Source organism: Triticum aestivum, chromosome 2A (genome assembly GCF_018294505.1).
Source record: "Triticum aestivum cultivar Chinese Spring chromosome 2A, IWGSC CS RefSeq v2.1, whole genome shotgun sequence".
Classification (NCBI taxonomy): domain Eukaryota; kingdom Viridiplantae; phylum Streptophyta; class Magnoliopsida; order Poales; family Poaceae; genus Triticum; species Triticum aestivum.
Genome location: NC_057797.1, coordinates 530,626,346 through 530,648,136, shown reverse-complemented (window position 1 = coordinate 530,648,136; position 21,791 = coordinate 530,626,346).

Sequence of the window (21,791 nt, the reverse complement as noted above, 5' to 3'; positions counted from 1 at the left end):
AGAAGAAGTCGCCACATGGCCATTGTGCCGAGTTGTGCGGCGAGCTTCATGTTGTTGTTTCTTCAAAAGAAAGTTTGGATCCTAGTAAGCAAGAGGGTGAGAAAATCTTACTTTCCGGCTTGCTTGTCGGGTTTTCTGTGTGGGCAAAGGTTCTGAGCCGGATGAGAGAGTAATTACCTCTACGTCATTTGCACGGCTGGATTCTGCATCATCCTGATAATAATCATTGGCAATGAGGTGTATTAAAAAGGAGCCAAGTGAGTCAAGTTCTACCTCTGACTCTGGGTTATCATCATCATCATCAAGGTTTAACTCGGCGGTCTTCTTTTTGGCGGGTTTCTTGGCCTTGGTCTTGGGACGAGCTGTTTTGGCTGGTTTATCCAATGGCTTCTTCTTCCAGAATGGATCATCACCCTATCAAAAATTGAAAAGATCATCACGGAGTATTGAGAATATGGATTAAAACAAGAGTTGGTCAGTTCTTACAGCTAGCGGTTTATTGAAAGCACAGTAAGCACTAAGTCCTGTTTTGCTGCACTCGGCCACCGGTTCATTCAGCATTTTCTTGACGGCTTCAGTGATTTCAACATCAGTTAGCTGAATGTCAATATGGCATTGAGGGTCTTTTACATTCCCTGTATATTCACACATTAACCAGGGCGATGGCTTAAGGGCAAAACACTCCAAGACACCCAGCAACGGACGAAGTCAATGCATGGTAAACTGTTCGCCATAAAGGCTCTGAGCTTTGAAAGCTGTGGGGCATACTTCGCTCGTTCCGGTGAGTCTTTGGGGGAGTGGATGTATGCTGGTAAGCCAGTGAGCACGATAACCCGGCAGAGGATTCTCACCAGCTGGAGATGTATCTTGGCAATAGAACCAAGTTTGATTCCAGTCTTTGGGATGGCTATGATGATTAGCATGAGGGAAGCTGACATCTTTTCTCTTTTGTATTGGAACCCTGCCAAGTTCAGTATTGGGCCCGTCCACAAATTCGATACGGCGGTTTAAGTAGTAGAAATCTCTAAACAATTTGACTGTGGGCTCCTCTTGCAAATAAGCTTCACAAAACACTTGAAAATTGCAGACATTGGAAACAGAGTTAGGTCCAATATCTTGAGGGTGGAGTTGAAGGAAATGAAGCACATCGCGGAAGAATTTTGATCCGGGAGGGCTGAATCCTCGACTCGGGTGGTCAACAAAAATGATCACTTCCCTTCCTTGGGTTCAGGTGGATTCTCAGGACCAGGGACTCTCCAGTGGATGTCTTCTTTTTTGGCTAAAGCGCCAGTGGCAACATATCCGTTCAGTTCTTCTTCTGTAACCCGGGACTGAACCTAGTTACAGGAATAAAAGTACTTGGCCATTTGATTCAAACGATCTGAAAGAAGATTTGTGCTGGTTTAAAAATTCAAGGTTAATCCGTCAAAGGTTAAGAGACAAAAAGTGTTGAGGTATGCATAAGTGTTTAAACCAGAGACCGAGGTTATCAAGTTATAGAGATGAGCAATTGGTGGTTTAAGAGGGGACTAATGGTGCCTAGCGGGTTATAATTTTAGTTAAACCTCCTACATAGATATTGAAAGAATAGATCTGAAAACGGAAAATTTGCTAAGTGGTGAAAAATAGGTTTCATAGACTGGTCTTATAATTTTGGATCTACCGCATGACAGGAAATGACAATATATTCACGCCTAAATATTGGTGCTGAGGCAGTTCGTGTGAGCCAGATTAGATTTTTTACTCAAAAGAGGTGCTCTGACAAGGAAAAAAGAGCTATAATCACTACCGCGTAGGGAAGATAACAAGTTTGGATCAAATACCACGGCTATGATGAAGAACAACGCCGAACCTATATGAACTTGTACGGACCCTAATGAGATCTACGAGGGGGAAGGAGGAGGAACTTACCGAGGCTACTGGAGTGGCGGAGGCAGGTGAGCGAGATCTGGACCGAATCAGGTTCATGCAGCGGCCAAGGGTGATGAATAGGAGAAGGTCGACGGCGGCGGCTGAGCTCGAGAAGACCATGTTGCGAGGAAGATGGAAACGAAGAGGCAAGAGGGGAAAGTGAAAGGGACCCCTGGCCCTATTTATAAGGCGAGTTGGATAAGTGGAATGCGCAGGAATCGAGGAGCTCAAAATTGGATATGTGACAGGGCCGACACCTCGATTGTCGGAGATTCATTAAAGATAAAGGTTCATAAATGAGTTTTGGATTTGTATATAATTTAATGATAGGTGACGTCATGGTGACTTATCATCATCTCAGAAGATGACGTCACGGCGAGTAACAAGTCTTCGCGAAGGTGATGGACAAGGAATTTTCCTAAGTGTTGAAGATTGACATGAACAAGTTCAAATCAACCTGGGGCCTAATGTTGGGGATATAACTATTGAGTATAAACCGCCCAGGAGGGGCTGGGTTATGATCATGATGATTCATCAGTATTGAAGCCCATGAATACATCGAAGATGGCAACTTACGAAGGAGACTTAGTAAGAAGGCCTAAAGCCCAAAGGCGGACTAGGGCCTATAAATGTACACCGCCATAGGAGGATGACTTGTATTGAAAGATAGGAAAGAGTAGATACTGTCGGGGATATACCCCGCGGCGTAAACCGGCCGGAAGTATAACCCGGCCGGACTAGGTGTTTCATTGGTAAACCTCCAGAGGATTGGCGGTTTACGTGATTGGCGGTTTACATGTCTGGTGGTTTACGTGTCTGGCGGTTCACTGGTATGACGATTCACGAGCCTGAAGACTCATTGGTGACCCGGCGCGTGTTCCGGACGGATGACAAGACCCAAGGCCTGGCATGCCGGTTTATGTTAATGGTGGGCCAGTTTAAGAGGAAAGGCATGAGGAACATTATCTTACAAGGAGCTAAGACCTGGACTTGTATCCGGTTTGTATTAAGATAGATTAGTCCTAATCCTAATAGGACTCTACATGTAATCCGCCCCTCCAACATATATAAGGAGGGGCAGGGCTCTTCAAAAGGGACAAGATTCACAAGTTCCACAGGTTGGACAAGTTAGGTTTAGACAATAGCTCTCGAGATAGAGCACTCTTGTAACCGTGATCATGATCATCAATATCAATGAAGTAGGATGTAGGCTTTTACCTCCACCGTGAGGGGCCGAACCTGGGTAAAACATCGCGTCTCTCGTCCCGCTCAACCCCTCTCAAGCTACCACATAGATGTGTTGGCCTCGCGACTAAGTCCTGACACTAAGGACATCTGCCGTGACAGTTCCACGACAGATACCGAGCCAGACTTGTGTATGAGCCGGCTGGGAATCTGTGAACCGCCTGGGCATCAAACTGTGTATATAAAGGGACGACCCAGCGACGGTTTAAGGACAAGAAAACAACAGATCGAGAGCCGGGTCAAGCGTATTCACTCCCTGCTCATCGAAACCCTAGTAATACCACCTCTAACTGGATTAGGCTTTTACCTTCACCGTAAGGGGCCGAACCAGTATAAAATCCTTGTGTCCTTTGTCCTGATTAACCCCTTTAAGCTAACCTCGTCGCGATGGCTCCATGACTAAGTCCTCACTCTAGGACATCTGTCGTGACAATTCCGCGACAACTGTGGAATGGAAATGGTGTACGTGTGTGGGATGAGCACAAATAGCAGGAATTTGACCTACATGTGTTGCTGTTTGTAACCATCAATGATTGGCATGCCTCTTAGTAACCTTTCAAGACAAACAAACAAGGGATACCATGCATGCATGCACTGTTTAGATGACACCAAAAGTATATACCTGGACAAATGCAGGAAGAATGTGTACCTGGGGCATCATTGATTTCTTCTGACCAACCATCAATGTCGAAAGAAAGGCAAGAATTTCAAAGACGAGGCGGATCACCGGAAGAATCCCGCCATCCGTACCGGTGATCACATACTTGCTATGGTCAATGATTTACATGTAATCTTTGGAAAGGGTCCCGGTGGACTATCTGTTTCGAATGACGTTGAGGGACGCGCACCCATGTGGAAGAAGAAATCTATATTTTGGGACCTACCCTACTGGAAAGACCTAGAGGGCCGCTCTTCAATCGACGTGATGCATGTGACGAAGAATCTTTGTGTGAACCTGCTAGGCTTCTTGGGCGTGTATGGGAAGACAAAAGATACACCGGAGGCATGGGAGGACCTACAACGTGTGCACCAAAAAGACGGCATGCCTCCAAAGCAGTATGAAGGTCCTGCCAGCTATGCTCTTACCAAAAAAGAGAAGGAAATATACTTTGAATGCCTGCTTAGTATGAAGGTCCCGTCTGGCTTCTCGTCGAATATAAAGGGAATAATAAATATGCCAGAGAAAAAGTTCCAGAACCTAAAGTCTCATGACTGCCACGTGATTATGATGCATCTGCTTCTGGTTGCATTGAGGGGGCTTCTACCGGAAAACGTTCGATTAGCCATTGTGAAGCTATGTGCATTCCTCAATGCAATCTCTCAGAAGGTGATCGATCCAGAAATCCTATCAATGTTAAGGAGTGATGTGGTGTGATGTCTTGTTAGTTTCGAGCTGGTGTTCCTATTATCCTTCTTCATATCATGACGCACGTCCTAGTTCATCTACTCGATGAGATTGTCATTCTGGGCCCTGTATTTCTACACAATATGTTCCCCTTTGAGAGGTTCATGGGAGTCCTAAAGAAATATGTCCGTAACAGCGCTAGGCCAGAAGGAAGCATCTCCATGGGCTATCAAACAGAGGATGTCATTGGGTTTTGTGTTGACTTCATTCCTGACCTTAAGAAGATTGGTCTCCCTCAATCGCGGTATGAGGGGGGACTGACTGGAAAAGTCACGCTAGGAGGGGACTCAATAATATGTAGGGACGGGCATTCTTGGTCTCAAGCACACTACACAGTTCTACAGAATTCTACCTTGGTGACCCCGTATGTCGATGAACACAAGAACATTCTGCACTCCAAACACCCGGAGTAGTGTGACGACTGGATTACATGTGAACACACCAAGACTTTCGGCAGTTGGTTGCAAACACGTCTTAGGGGTGACAACATTGTTTCTGATGAGCTGTACTTGCTAGCCAGGGTACCATCTTCGACTGTATTGACTTGCAAATGGTACGAGATAAATGGGAATACGTTTTACACGATCGCCCAAGATCAAAAGAGCACCAACCAAAATAGCGGTGTCCGCTTTGATGCAGCAACCAAGAGGGGAAAGGACACATATTATGGTTACATAGTGAACATATGGGAACTTGACTATGGACATGATTTTAAGGTCCCTTTGTTTCAATGCAAATGGGTCAATCTGTCAGGAAGCGGGGTACAGGTAGACCCATAGTACGGAATGACAACAGTAGATCTGAACAATCTTGGGTACAAAGACGAACCATTCGTCCTAGCCAATGATGCGGCGCAGGTTTTCTATGTGAAGGACATGTCTACCAAACCGAGAAAAAGGAAAGATAAGGAAGCGAATACATCATACGATGAGCCAAAGCGCCACATAATTCTTTCAGGAAAAAGATACATCGTGGAATTGGAGGGCAAGACAGACATGTCTGAAGATTATGAAAACTTTCATGAAATTCCTCCCTTCAAAGTCAAGGTTGACCCAAGCACCCTATTAAAGGATGAAGATTATCCATGGTTACGGCGCAATAAGCAAAGGACACAAGCGAAGAAAAAGTGAAGACTTTCTCTCCACAACTATTATGATAATGCCTTTGATCTAGAATATCACTAAGGTTACATGTGAAGAAATGAAATGCCTTTTGTAACAACTGAGTTTTCGTCCGAAACCCTGATACTTCAAAAGACATTGTCCGTTTTGTACACGAAGTGCATCTGGTTTTTGCCATAACCCTCTCAACTTTTTAGCACCTGCTATGTGGGTGAAATGATGATACCATGCCAACTTTCAACCTTTTCAGAGTTCATTTGTAGTGCTTTTCAATTTCAGGGTCATTTAGCTTAAAAAATCATTAAATGCATGAAAAATACCAGATGAAGTCAGAAAGGGTTGAAAATTGATGATGTGGCTTTGAATGGTTCGTTTTGAACACACAAAAAGTCTAGAGATCAAATAAGTTCAAAAAATGAAATACCTTTGTAACAGATGAGTTTTTGTCTAGAACCATGATACTTCGAAAGAGATTGTCCGTCTTCTACACGAACTGCATCCAGTTTTTTATGTAACCCTCTCAACTTTCTAGCACATGCTATGTGGGTGAAATGATGATACCATGCCAACTTTGAACCTTTTCAGAGTTCATTTGTAGCGCTTTTCAATTTCAGGGTCATTTAGCTTAAAAATCAGTAAATGCATGAGAAATACCAAATGAAGTCAGAATGGGTTGAAAATTAATGATGTGGCTTTGAATGGTTCATTTTGAACACACAAAAAGTCTGGAGTTCAAACAAGTTCAAAAATGAAATACCTTCATAACAGATGAGTTTTCGTGTGAAACCCTGATACTTCGAAAGAGATTGTCCGTTTTGTACATGAAGTGCATCCAGTTTTTGCCATAACCCTCTCAACTTTTTATAACATGCTATGTGGGTAAAATGATGATACCATGCCAACTTTCAACCTTTCAGAGTTCATTTGTAGTGCTTTTCAATTTCAGGGTCATTTAGCTTTAAAAATCAGTAAATGCATGAGAAATACCAAATGAAGTCAGAAAGGGTTGAAAATCGATGATGTTGCTTTGAATGGTGCATTTTGAACACACAAAAAGTCTAGAGTTCAAATAAGTTCAAAAAATGAAATCCCTTTGTAACAGATGAGTTTTCGTCTGAAACCCTCATACTTCCAAAGAGATTATCCATCTCGTACACGAAGTGCATCCTATTTTTGTCGTAACCCTCTCAACATTTTAGCACATGCTATGTGGGTGAAATGATGATACCATGCCAACTTTCAATCTTTTCACAGTTCATTTGAAGTGCTTTTCAATTTTAGGGTCATTTAGCTCAAAGAATGAACTAATAGCAAAAAGAATGAACTAAAAATAATCAATTAAAATATTCTGTTGTGATCAACTAAAACAAAACTATAATATTCTTCAATAGCAAAAATAATCAACTAAAAATCTTTTATAAAACTCAAATAGCAAAATGAATCAACTAAAAAGCTTTTATAAACCTCTAGTATTTTTGAAACTAAAATTATATAAAATTTATGCAACTAAAATTATCAAAGTATTTTCCGTTCAAAACATTAAAAGCAAAAGGAATTTTCATAAAGAAATTTTTTGTTAGAAACTTTAATAGCAAACTAAAATAACAAATTTTGTTTTTGATTAAAATAGATATTTAAAATAACCTAAAAATTACCAAATTGAATGTAATGATAAAACAAAGTAATATTAAATAGCAGGAAAAAAGAATCACTAAAAAATCTATTTTTATAGTAAAGTTATTCACAAACTAGTGATTCACACAAATTTAAAAAAATTCAAATTAAACTATTCAAATTTGAAAACTAATGGCACTAACTGAAAGTTTATAATTTTTGTGACCTAACGGCAAAAGGAATCACTGAAAAACTGTAAGTAGAAACAAAAGAAAATAAATAAAGCAAAAAACAAAACAAAAAACTGGAAAAAATATAAAAAATGCCAACTACTGGGCCACCACGGCCTGAACACGACTAGAAACCCAACCATGGGCTAGGATTTAGGCTCGCAGTCGTAGAAGACCAATAGGCCCACAGGCAAATACAATGTGTTTAGGCCTATAAGCCTACATTTGAGAGGGGCTCGAGAGGGCAGCGGCAGTGGGGCTTATAAACCACTCCGAGCCCCTCTCAACTAGCGAGGTGGGACTAAACTTTTGGTCGCGGGCAGCATAAGGCCTCTGGTCCCGGTTGGTAGCACCAACCGGGACGAAAGGGGTGCATTGGTACCGGTTCGTGGTACCAACCGGGACCAATGCCCCCCTTTAGTCCCGCCCTTTGGGCTGCTAAAAATTGACCTTTAGTCCCGGTTGGTGGCACCAACCGGGACTAAAGGAGTGCATTGGTCCCAGTTTGTGCCACGAACCGGGACCAATGCTACATGTATATATAGCAAACACTTAGAAAATTTCAGTTTTCATCTACCAGTTGCCCCCCGACGACGCCGAGCTCATCAACGCCGCCAAGCTGCTGATGCTCCTCGACGCCGCGCCCCTGCCCCGACGTCATCGTCGCAGCCCCGAGGTCTCCATCTCCGTTGACGCCCGCTCCTCATCATCGTCGCCCCGTGCCCCCTGCCTCGACGTCGTCGGCCGCCCCGTGCCCCGGCCCTACCTCGACGTCGGCCGCCCCGTGCCCCTGCCATGACGCCGCCCCGCGCCATCGGCCTGCCCCGACCATGCCGCACCCCCGTGCGGTCCGGCCGGCCTCCTCCTCTCTGTCCTTCTTTTCGATATCTATATGATATTTTTTCTAGAGATTATATGTATAGTGTATGATGATATGTATGTGTGTGTGTATATATATGATGATATGTATGTGTGTGTGTGTATATATGATGATATGTCCTGCTTTTGCATAATTTTTTTGTTCATATATATGATGGTTTTTTCATTGAATATGATGTTTTTTGTTCATAGATGATCATATATATGATGTTTGTTTGTTCATATGTATGCATGGATGTGGATGGAATATGATGTTTTTTTGTTCATAGAATATGCTGTTTTTTTATTCATAGAATATTTTTTTTGTTCATGCAGGGGGTCAATATACCCCCTCCCCAATAACTTCGACATGAGGGGGGGTCGATATACCCCCTCCCCGATAACTTCAACATGAGGGGAGAGGGTCGATATACCCCCTCCCCGGTAACATTTTTTTCTAAGTTACTAAGGTAAAATGTTCATCCCCCTCTCGATATACCGGGCGACCAACTGTCAAGGCCACCCAAACCCTAGAAAAAGCGTTGTCGATCTCCTACCCCCTCCCGTCCCTACCCGACAAACTCTCGAGGCCACCCAAACCCGCTGGTACCAAACCCTAGAAGAGAGAGGCGGTCCGGACGTCGGGCATTCATGAGAGAGGCGGTCCGGTCCGGTCGCCGGACATGTCATGTAATAGGTAGTATTTTTTGTTCATAGAAAACTCACGCAACTCTTCAACATGAGGGGGGACGTCGATCAACCCCATCTCACCCGACCAAACCCTAGAAGCATCGAGGACACCCAAATTTACCAAGTTAAAAGAGCGTTGTCGAGGCCACTAATTAATATTCCTTGTTGTGATTAGCTAGCTAGGTCTATGTTTGACACTAATATATCCATCTCTCATGTTTGTATATTAATTGCCATGTTGTAATATTTGCAGAAACTGCGGATCAACAAAGAGACTTGGAAAAATAACAGTTGTTGGGGGACATAATCTTCGGCGGAGGTGATGTCTTGTCGTTTCTCAACGACACTGATCGTCTAGAAGGAGAGGATGAAGGCTTCGGTGATCGAACAATGGAGGAGGAAAGACATGATCATGATGGCTCCGGTGACTGAATGCCGGTGGAAGAAGGAGACCGTGATGACGGCTCCGGTGACCGAACGGAGGAGGGAGCTATTGCAGAGTCTGGCGAGGTATATATATTAATTAAGCATGTGCTGAGTAGCTAATTGATGCATTAATTGTTTTGGTATGTACATATATTAACTCTTCTTTCTTCTTTTATAGCCCCCCGGATCGAGCCAAACTTCGGTAACGAGACGATGCCCGAAGAAATGGTTGCACCAGGATGAAAGGTTCATGATCATAGCAATCGCGGACGATGGCCAACCGATTGAACCCAGCGGACCAAGGAAGAATTTTCTACTCAATACGGAGCTATTGATAGGGACATCATCCCGATCAGCATCCAGCTATGTAATAAGCCTAAGAACGAAGAGCCTCAAGTTTCTTATGTCACCGATAGACAGAAAGATGATCTTTCGACCTCGCTGAAGGCAAATTTCCCAGAGGAGGATCCGAATAAGCCAGTTATAGAGCCATTGGTCAAGGCGTGTGCTCTTAAGAAGATGGCAGATCTATTCAGGGGGTGGAAGAATGAGTTGAAATCAATGTTTGTCGACAAAGGGGAGACTCCAGAATTCACCGGCCGTTTTGAGAAGATAAGAGATCACTGGCCCGCATTTGTGGCCTACAAGACATCGGACAAGAGTAAGAAAATGTCAGAGACAAACAAGAACAATGCTGCAAAGAAGAAGTTTCACCATCGCACGGGGTCAGGTGGCTACCTCACAGCACGTCTGTTATGGGACAAAGCTAAGAATGACCTGATTGCTAAAGGGGTCGAACCAGAGACATTGAACTGGCCAGACCCTTCAAGGAATTGGTTCTTCGGGGTTGGGGGAACTTTGGACCCTGAAACAGGGAAGTGCCTTTGGACGGACAAGCAACTTGCAATGCCCGTCAAGAAGCTTCAGAAGTATATCACCACAGTGCAGCAAGGAACGTTCATTCCCGACAGAGAGAACGACGAGCTGACTGAGGCCCTTGGGAATCCTGAGCACCCTGGACGAACATGAGGCACGCCAGGCTGCGTTCTGTGGAGGGTTGGGTTTCCCGACGCAGGCGGTTAAAAAACCCGGGAGAGGAAGAGGAAACAGGAGCTGAGCGAAATGCAGAAGCTCAATGCAAGAGTACTAAAGCTAGAGGAATAAGTTGAGAGCCAGCGAGCTGTGGACCAACCATCTCAGCGGCATGAAGCTACCCTGGAAGCTACCCCGCCATCTCAGCAGAGAAGCAGCATGGCTTCCACGGAGCTCATTCAGCAGCCTAACTTCACGGCTCCTAGCTACCCCGTGGATGCTATCACGGAGGCTCAACATTTCCAGCTTATGATTAAATGTCAGAACCTCACCTTGAAGGTGGTTGTTGGCTCTGTTGCACCTCCTTAATCTGACGGAACTTTTCACTGCCGTCTGATTCCACATGGCTATGATGTTGTGATGGTGGATGAAGTAATGGAGGGATTTGAGGAGCTTGAGCTTAACCACCCTACAGGTGAAGGGGACAATCATCTGGGTCATGCTCCGAGGACTACATGTCTATGGAGTACATCAAGCTTCTGAATTGGACGCCTCCGCCGCCTCCTCCTCCTCCAGCGAGTCAGGGCACTCTGCCTCCTCCGACGACGACGACGACGAGTGATCAGGGCACTCCGCCTCCTTCTCCGGCTCCTCCGGCGCGTGAGGCCACTCTGCCTCCTCCTTCACCTCCTCCGGCGCGTCCGAGCAGTCCGCCTCCTCCTCCGCCTCGTCAGCAACGGCGGAAAACAGACGCCGCCGCTTCGGCTCCTCCGGCGCGTTGGAGCACTCTGCCTCCTTCTCCGCCTCATAAGCAACAAAAGAGAGATGACGCCGCTTGCTACCTCTTGAGCACTATGTTGGATTTCCCCGAAGAGAAGAGGATAATGCAGCAAAGTAGCATAAGTATTTCCCTCAGTTTCTGAGAACCAAGGTATCAATCCAGTAGGAGTCTACGCGCGAGTCCCTCGTACCTACACAAAAACAATAGCTCAACGCAACCAACGCGCTTAGGGGTTGTCAATCCCTTCACGGTCACTTACAAAAGTGATATCTGATAGAGATGATAAATAATATTTTTGGTATTTTTGGTAAAGAGATGCAAAGTGAAAAGTAAAAGGAAAAGTAAAAAAGCAAAGCAATAATAAAGTGATGGAGATTGATATGATGAGAAAGAGACCCGGGGGGCATAGGTTTCACTAGTGGCTTCTCTCAAGAGCATAAGTATTCTATGGTGGGTGAACAAATTATAGTTGAGCAATTGACATAATTGAGAATAGTTATGAGAATATCTAGGTATGATCATGTATATAGGCATCACGTCCGAGACAAGTAGACCGACTCCTGCCTGCATCTACTACTATTACTCCACTCATCGACCGCTATCCAGCATGCATCTAGAGTATTAAGTTAAAAACAGAATAACGCCTTAAGCAAGATGACATGATGTAGAGGAATTGTTTCATGCAATATGATAAAAAAACCCATCTTGTTATCCTCGATGGCAACAATATAATACGTGCCTTGCTACCCCTTCTATCACTGGGAAAGGACAGCGCACACTTCTCCCATGGCAAGAAAAACCAATCTAGTAGGCCAAACCAAACTGATAATTCGAAGAGACTTGCAAAGATAACCAATCATACATAAAAGAATTTAGAGAAGATTCAAATATTATTCATAGATAGACTAGATCATAAACCCACAATTCATCGGTCTCAATAAACACACCACAAAAAGAAGATTACATCGAATAGATCTCCACGAGAGAGGGGGAGAACATTGTATTGAGATCCAAAAAGAGAGAAGAAGCCATATAGCTACTAACTATGGACCCGTAGGTCTGAAGTAAACTACTCACACTTCATCGGAGGGGCTTGGATGATGATGTAGAAGCCCTCCATGATCGATGCCCCCTCCGGCGGAGCTCCGGAACAGGCCCCAAGATGGGATCTCGTGGGTACAGAAAGTTGCGGCGGTGGAATTAGGTTTTTGGCTCCGTATCTGATCGTTTGGGGGTACGTGGATATATATAGGAGGAAGAAGTACGTCGGTGGAGCAACAGGGGGCCCACGAGGGTGGAGGGCGCACCTGGCGGGGGACAGGCGCGCCCCCCTACCTCGTGGCCTCCTGTTAATTGGCTTGACGTAGGGTCCAAGTCTCCTGAGTTGTATTCGGTGATAAAATCACGTTCCTGAAGGTTTCATTCCGTTTGGACTCCGTTTGATATTCCTTTTCTTCGAAACCCTAAAACAGGCAAAAAACAGCAATTCTGGGTTGGGCCTCCGGTTAATAGGTTAGTCCCAAAAATAATATAAAAGTGGATAATAAAGCCCAATAATGTCCAAAACAGTATATAATATAGCATGGAGCAATCAAAAATTATAGATACGTTGGAGACGTATCAAGCATCCCCAAGCTTAATTCCTGCTCGTCCTTGAGTAGGTAAATGATAAAAACAGAATTTTTGATGCAGAGTGCTACTTGGCATAATTTCAACATAAATCTTCTTAATTGTGGTATGAATATTCAGATTCAAAAGATTCAAGACAAAAGTCATGTTGACATAAAAATAATAATACTTCAAGCATACTAACAAAGCAATTATGTCTTCTCAAAATAACATGGCCAAAGAAAGCTATCCCTACAAAATCATATAGTCTGGCTATGCTCTATCTTCACCACACAAAGTATTTAAATCATGCACAACCCCAATGACAAGCCAAGCAATTGTTTCATACTTTTGACATTTTCAAAACTTTTTCGATCTTCACGCAATACATGAGCGTGAGCCATGGATATAGCACTATATGTGGAATAGAGTGGTGGTTGTGGAGAAGACAAAAAGAGGGGAAGATAGTCTCACATCAACTAGGCGTCTCAACGAGCTATGGAGATGCCCATCAATAGATATCAATGTGAGTGAGTAGGGATTGCCATGCAACGGATGCACTAGAGCTATAAGTATATGAAAGCTCAACAAAAGAAACTAAGTGGGTGTGCATCCAACTCGCTTGCTCACGAAGACCTAGGGCATTTTGAGGAAGCCCATCATTGGAATATACAAGCCAAGTTCTATAGTGAAAAATTCCCACTAGTATATGAAAGTGACAGAATGAGAGACTCTCTATCATGAAGATCATGGTGCTACTTTGAAGCACAAGTGTGGTAAAAGGATAGTAACATTGTCCCTTCTCTCTTTTTCTCTCATTTTTTCAAGCCTTCTCTTTTTTTATGGCCTCTTTTTCTCTTTTTTTTATTTTTCGTTCGGAGTCTCATCTCGGCTTGTGGGGGAATCATAGTCCCCATCATCCTTTCCTCACTTGGGACAATGCTTTAAAAATGATGATCATCACACTTTTATTTTTCTTACAACTCAACAATTACAACTCAATACTTAGAACAAAATATGACTCTATATGAATGCTTCTGGCGGTGTACCGGGATATGCAATGAAACAAGAGTGACATGTATGAAAGAATTATGAACGATGGCTTTGCCACAAATACGATGTCAACTACATGATCATGCTAGCAATATGACAATGATGGAGCGTGTCATAATGAACGGAATGATGGAAAGTTGCATGGCAATATATCTCGGAATGGCTATGGAAATGCCATGATAGGTAGATATGGTGGCTGTTTTGAGGAAGGTATTTGGTGGGTGTATGATACCGGCGAAAAGTGCGCGGTATTAGAGAGGCTAGCAATGGTGGAAGGAAGGAAAGTGCGTATAATCCATGGACTCAACATTAGTCATAAAGAACTCATATACTTATTGCAAAAATCTAGAAGTTATCAAAGCAAAGTATTACGCCATGCTCCTAGGGGGATAGATTGGTAGGAAAAGACCATCGCTCGTCCCCAACCGCCACTCATAAGGAAGACAATAAATAAATAAATCATGCTCCGACTTCATCACATAACGGTTCACCATACGTGCATGCTACGGGAATCACAAACTTTAACACAAGCATTTCTCAAATTCACAACTACTCAACTAGCATGACTCTAATATCACCATCCTCATATCTCAAAACAATTATCAAGCATCAATTTTTTTCTTAGTATTCAACGCACTCAAAAGAAAGTTTTACAAATCTTGAATACCAAGCATATTTATTATTAAGCAAATTACCATGCTATTAAGACTCTCAAAATAATATAAGTGAAGCATGAGAGATCAATAGTTTCTATAAAACAAATCCACCACCGTGCTCTAAAAGATATAAGTGAAGCACTAGAGCAAAATTATATAACTCAAAAGATATAAGTGAAGCACATAGAGTATTCTATCAAATTCCAAGTTATGTATGTCTCTCTCAAAAGGTGTGTACAGTAAGGATGATTGTGGTAGACTAACAAGAAAAGACTCAAATCATAAAAGACGCTCCAAGCAAAACACATATCATGTGGTGAATAAAAATATAGCTCCAAGTAAAGTTACCGATAGAAGTAGACGAAAGAGGGGATGCCTTCCGGGGCATCCCCAAGCTTTGGCTTTTAGGTGTCCTTATATTATCTTGGGGGTGCCATGGGCATCCCCAAGCATAGGCTCTTTCCACTCCTTGTTCCATAATCCATCAAATCTTTACCCAAAACTTGAAAACTTCACAACACAAAACTTAAAGTAGAAAATCTCGTGAGCTCCGTTAGCGAAAGAAAACAAAAGACCACTTCAAGTTACTGTAATGAAATCATTCTTTATTTATATGGGTGTTATACCTACTGTATTCCAACTTCTCTATGGTTCATAAACTATTTTACTAGCCATAGATTCATCAAAATAAGCAAACAACACACGAAAAACAGAATTTGTCAAAAACAGAACAGTCTGTAGTAATATGTAGCTAGCGCAAGATCTGGAACCCAAAAAGTTCTAAAATAAATTGATGTATGTGAGGAATTTATCTATTAATCATCTGCAAAAAGAATTAACTAAATAGCACTTTCCAAATAAAAATGACAGCAGTTCTCATGAGCACTAAAGTTTCTGTTTTTTACAGCAAGTTCAACAAGACTTTTCCCAAGTCTTCCCAACGGTTATACTTGGCACAAACACTAATTAAACACAAAAAATACAATCAAAACAGAGGCTAAATAATTTATTTATTACTAAACAGGAGCAAAAATCAAGGAATAAAAATAAAATTGGGTTGCCTCAGAACAAGCGCTATCGTTTAACGCCCCTAGCTAGGCATAACAAGCAAGAATAGATCTAGGTATTGCCATCTTTGGTAGGCAATTCTTCAATGAGGCATCTATCTCCATTAGGAATTTCTTTCTTTCTATTGATTATCAAACTATTAGGCATAAGATCGAAAAATTCATTTGTAGCAATTGGTTCCTTAATGATAGCAAAAAGATTGGGATGAATACTTATAGATTTAAGATCCGCAGTTTCCTTACTAGATGATTCACCTTTATTTTTAGGAACATACATAAGCTTGGCAACTTTAGTAGGGGGACTTGGAATATTCTTTACGGAAGAAAAAGCGGTTCCCAAGTTCGTAATGATACCCTCAAGTTTATCGATTCTAGTGGAATCTAGATTTATTTTCTCATTAACTATGGGTTCCTTTTCCTTAATATTTTTCAAAGTCATTCCTACCTTAGATCCATATTGGGTAATTTGATTGTGGATCACTTTATCTAGATTTTCAATTAATTCAATGGTAGCAACTTTATTTTCAATAATTTCAAGTCTTTGCATAACATGCTCCAAAGTTAACATAGTTCCATTAACCAAAAGAGGTGGTGAGCCAAATAAATGTTGGGGAACATAGCAGAATTTTAAAATTTTCTACGCATCACCAAGATCAATCTATGGAGTCATCTAGCAACGAGGGAGAGAGGAGTGCATCTACATACCCTTGTAGATCACGAGCGGAAGCGTTCAAGAGAACGGGGTTAATGGAGTCATACTCGACGTGATCCAAATCACCGAAGATCCTAGCGCCGAACGGACGGCACCTCCGTGTTCAACGCATGTATGGAGCGAGGACATCTCCCGCACCTTGATCCAGCAAGGAGGAGGGAGAGGTTGAGGAAGAGGGCTTCAACAGCAGCACGACGGCGTGGTGGTGGTGAAGCTGAAGTACTCCGGCAAGGCTTCGCCAAGCTCTTATGGAGGAGGAGAGGTGTTGGGGAGGGGAGGGGCTATGCCTTGGATGTTGTCTGCAGCCCTCCCCTCACCCCTCTATTTATAGGGGAAGGGGGAAGGGGGCCGCCCCCTCTAGATGAGATCTAGAGGGGGGGCGGCGGCCAAGGGGAGGGGGGCTTGCCCCCCAAGCAAGGGGGCGCCCCCCTTAGGGTTTTCCCCCAACCCTAGGGGCATGGGCCCTAGGGGGGTGTGGCGCCCCAGCCCACTTGGGCTGGTTCCCTTCTCCATACAGCCCATAAGGCCCTCCGGAAGAGGTGGCCCCTCCCGGTGGACCCCCAGAACCCCTCCGGTGGCCCTGGTACAATACCGATATGCCCCCGAACCTTTCCGACGACCGTATGACAACTTCCCATATATAAATATTTACCTCCGGAACTCCTCGTGACATCTGGGATCTCATCCGGGACTCCGAACAACATTCGGTAATCGCATACAAGTCTTCCTAACAACCCTAGCGTCACTGAACCTTAAGTGTGTAGACCCTGCGGGTTCGGGAGACATGCAGACATGACCGAGATGACTCTCCGGTCAATAACCAACAGCGGGATCTGGATACCCATGTTGGCTCCCACATGCTCCACGATGATCTCATTGGATGAACCACGATGTCGAGGATCCAATCAATCTGTATACAATTCCCTTTGTCAATCGGTACGTTACTTGCCCGAGACTCGATCATCGGTATCCCAATACCTTGTTCAGTCTCGTTACTGGCGAGTCACTTTACTCATACCGTAATGCATGATCCCGTGATCAACCACTTGATCACATTGAGCTCATTATGATGATGCATTACCGAGTGGGCCCAGACATACCTCTCCATTATATGGAGTGACAAATCCCAGTCCCGATTCGTGCCAACCCAACAGACACTTTCGGAGATACCTGTAATGTACCTTTATAGTCACCCAGTTACGTTGTGACGTTTGGCACACCCAAGGCACTCCTACGGTATCCGGGAGTTGCACAATCTCATGGTCTAAGGAAATGATACTTGACATTCAGAAAAGCTACAGCAAACGAACTACACGATCTTTGAGCTATGCTTAGGATTGGGTCTTGTCCATCACATTATTCTCCTAATGATGTGATCCCGTTATCAATGACATCCAATGTCCATAGTCAGGAAACCATGACTACCTTTTGATCAACGAGCTAGTCAACTAGAGGCTCACTAGGGACGTGTTGTGGTCTATGTATTCACACATGTATTACGATTTCCGGATAACACAATTATAGCATGAACAATAGACAATTATCATGAACAATGAAATATAATAATAACCATTTTATTATTGCCTCTAGGGCATATTTCCAACAGTCTCCCACTTGCACTAGAGTCAATATTCTAGTTACATTGTGATGAATCGAACACCCATGCAGTTCTGGTGTTGATCATGTTTTGTTCTAGGGAGAGGTTTAGTCAACGGATCTGCTACATTCAGGTCCGTATGTACTTTACAAATCTCTATGTCTCCATTTTGAACACTTTCACGAATGGAGTTGAAGCGACGCTTGATATGCCTGGTCTTCCTGTGAAACCTAGGCTCCTTGGCAAGGGCAATAGCTCTAGTGTTGTCACAGAAGAGAGTCATCGGGCCCGACGCATTGGGTATGACTCCTAGGTCGGTAATGAACTCCTTCACCCAGACTGCTTCTTGTGCTGCCTCCGAGGCTGCCATGTACTCCGCTTCACATGTAGATCCCGCCACAACGCTTTGCTTGCAACTGCACCAGCTTAATGCCCCACCATTCAAAATATACACGTATCCGGTCTGTGACTTAGAGTCATCCAGATCTGTGTCGAAGCTAGCATCGACGTAACCCTTTAGGACGAGCTCTTCGTCACCTCCATAAACGAGAAACATTTCCTTAGTCCTTTTCAGGTACTTCAGGATATTCTTGACCGCTGTCCAGTGTTCCATGCCGGGATTACTTTGGTACCTTCCTACCAAACTTACGGCAAGGTTTACATCAGGTCTGGTACACAGCATAGCATACATGATAGACCCTATGGCCGAGGCATAGGGGACGACACTCATCTTTTCTCTATCTTCTGCCGTGGTCGGGCATTGAGCCGTGCTCAATCTCGTGTCTTGCAATACAGGCAAGAACCCCTTCTTTGACTGATCCATTTTGAACTTCTTCAATATCTTGTCAAGGTACGTACTCTGTGAAAGACCAATGAGGCGTCTCGATCTATCTCTATAGATCTTGATGCCTAATATATAAGCAGCTTCTCCAAGGTCCTTCATTGAAAAACACTTGTTCAAGTAGGCCTTTATGCTTTCCCATCAACAGTATGTCATCCACATACAATATGAGAAATGCTACAGAGCTCCCACTCACTTTCTTGTAAATGCAGGCTTCTCCATAAGTCTGCATAAACCCAAACGCTTCGATCATCTCATCAAAACGAACGTTCCAACTCCGAGATGCTTGCACTAGCCCATAAATCGGGCGTTGGAGCTTGCACACCTTGTTAGCATTCTTAGGATCGACAAAACCTTCCAGCTGCATCATATACTCTTCCTTAAGGAAACCATTAAGGAATGTCGTTTTGACGTCCATTTGCCATATCTCATAATCATAGAATGCGGCAATTTCTAACATGATTCGGACGGACTTCAGCTTCGCTACTGGTGAGAAAGTCTCATCGTAGTCAACCCCTTGAACTTTTCGATAACCCTTAGTGACAAGCCGAGCTTTATAGATGGTCACATTACCATCCGCGTCTGTCTTCTTCTTAAAGATCCATTTATTTTCTATGGCTCACCGATCATCGGGCAAGTCAGTCAAAGTCCACACTTCTTTTTCATACATGGATCCTATCTCGGATTTCATGGCTTCCAGCCATTTGTCGGAATTCGGGCCCGCCATCGCTTCTTCATAGTTCGAAGGTTCACCGTTGTCTAACAACATGATTTCCAAGACAGGGTTGCCGTACCACTCTGGTGCGAAACGTGTCCTTGTGGACCTACGAAGTTCAGTAGCAACTTGATCTGAAGTTTCATGATCATCATCATCAACTTCCTCTCTAGTCGGTGCAGGCACCTCAGGAACATTTTCTTGAGCTGCGCCACTTACGGGTTCAAGAGGTAATACTTCATCAAGTTCTACCTTCCTCCCACTTGTTTCTTTCGAGAGAAACTCTTTCTCTAGAAAGGACCCATTCTTGGCAACAAAGATCTTGCCTTCGGATCTGAGGTAGAAGGTATACCCAACAGTTTCTTTAGGGTATCATATGAAGACGCATTTTTCCGACTTGGGTTCGAGCTTTTCAGGTTGAAGTTTCTTGACATAAGCATCGCATCCCCAAACTTTTAGAAACGACAGCTTAGGTTTCTTCCCAAACCATAATTCATACGGTGTCGTCTCAACGGATTTCGACGGAGCCCTATTTAAAGTGAATGCGGCAGTCTCTAAAACATAGCCCCAAAATGACAGCGGTAAATCGGTAAGAGACATCATAGATCGCACCATATCTAATAGAGTGCGATTACGACGTTCGGACACACCATTACGCTAAGGTGTTCTAGGCGGCGTGAGTTGTGAAACTATTCCACATTTTCTTAAGTGTGTGCCAAATTCGTGACTCAAGTATTCTCCCCCACGATCTGATCGCAAGAACTTGATTTTCCTATCACGTTGATTCTCAACCTCACTCTGAAATTCCTTGAACTTTTCAAAGGTCTCAGACTTGTGTTTCATTAAGTAGACATACCCATATCTACTCAAGTCATCAGTGAGGGTGAGAACATAACAATAGCCACCGTGAGCCTCAACACTCATTGGACCGCACACATCAGTATGTATGATTTCCAATAAGTTGGTTGCTCGCTCCATTGTTCCTGAGAACGGAGTCTTGGTCATCTTACCCATGAGGCATGGTTCGCACGTGTCAAATGATTCGTAATCAAGAGACTCTAAAAGTCCATCTGAATGGAGCTTCTTCATGCGTTTGACACCTATGTGACCAAGGCGGCAGTGCCACAAGTATGTGGGACTATCATTATCAACCTTACATCTTTTAGTATTCACACTATGAATATGTGTAGCATTACGCTCAAGATTCATTAAGAATAAACCATTCACCATCGGAGCATGACCATAAAACATATCTCGCATATAAATAGAACAACCATTATTCTCGGATTTAAATGAGTATCCATCTCGTATTAAACGAGATCCTGATACAATGTTCATGCTCAAAGTTGGAACTAAATAACAATTATTGAGGTTTAAAACTAATCCTGTAGGTAAATGTAGAGGTAGCGTGCCGACGGCGATCACATCGACCTTGGAACCATTCCCGACGTGCATCGTCACCTCGTCCTTCGCCAGTCTCCGCTTATTCCGCAGCTCCTGCTTTGAGTTACAAATGTGAGCAACCGCACCGGTATCAAATACCCCAGAGCTACTACGAGTACTGGTAAGGTACACATCAATTACATGTATATCACATATACCTTTCGTGTTGCCGCCTTCTTGTCCGCTAAGTATTTGGGGCAGTTCCGCTTCCAGTGACCACTTCCCTTGCAATAAAAACACTCAGTCTCGGGCTTGGGTCCATTCTTTGGCTTCTTCCCGGCAGCTTGCTTACCGGGCACGGCAACTCCCTTGCCGTCCTTCTTGAAGTTCTTCTTACCCTTGCCTTTCTTGAACTTAGTGGTTTTATTCACCATCAACACTTGATGTTCCTTTTTGACTTCTACCTCTGCTGATTTCAGCATTGAATATACCTTAGGAATGGTCTTTTCCATCCCCTGCATATTGAAGTTCATCACAAAGCTCTTGTAGCTCGGTGGAAGCGACTGAAGGATTCTGTCAATGACCGCATCATCCGGGAGATTAAGTCCCAGCTGAGTCAAGCGGTTATGCAACCCAGACATTTTGAGTATGTGCTCACTGACAGAACTATTTTCCTCCATCTTACAGCTGAAGAACTTGTCGGAGACTTCATATCTCTCAACTCGGGCATGAGCTTGAAAAACCATTTTCAGCTCTTCGAACATCTCATAGGCTCTGTGTCTCTCAAAACGTTTTTGGAGCCCCGGTTCTAAGCTGTAAAGCATGCCGCACTGAACGAGGGAGTAA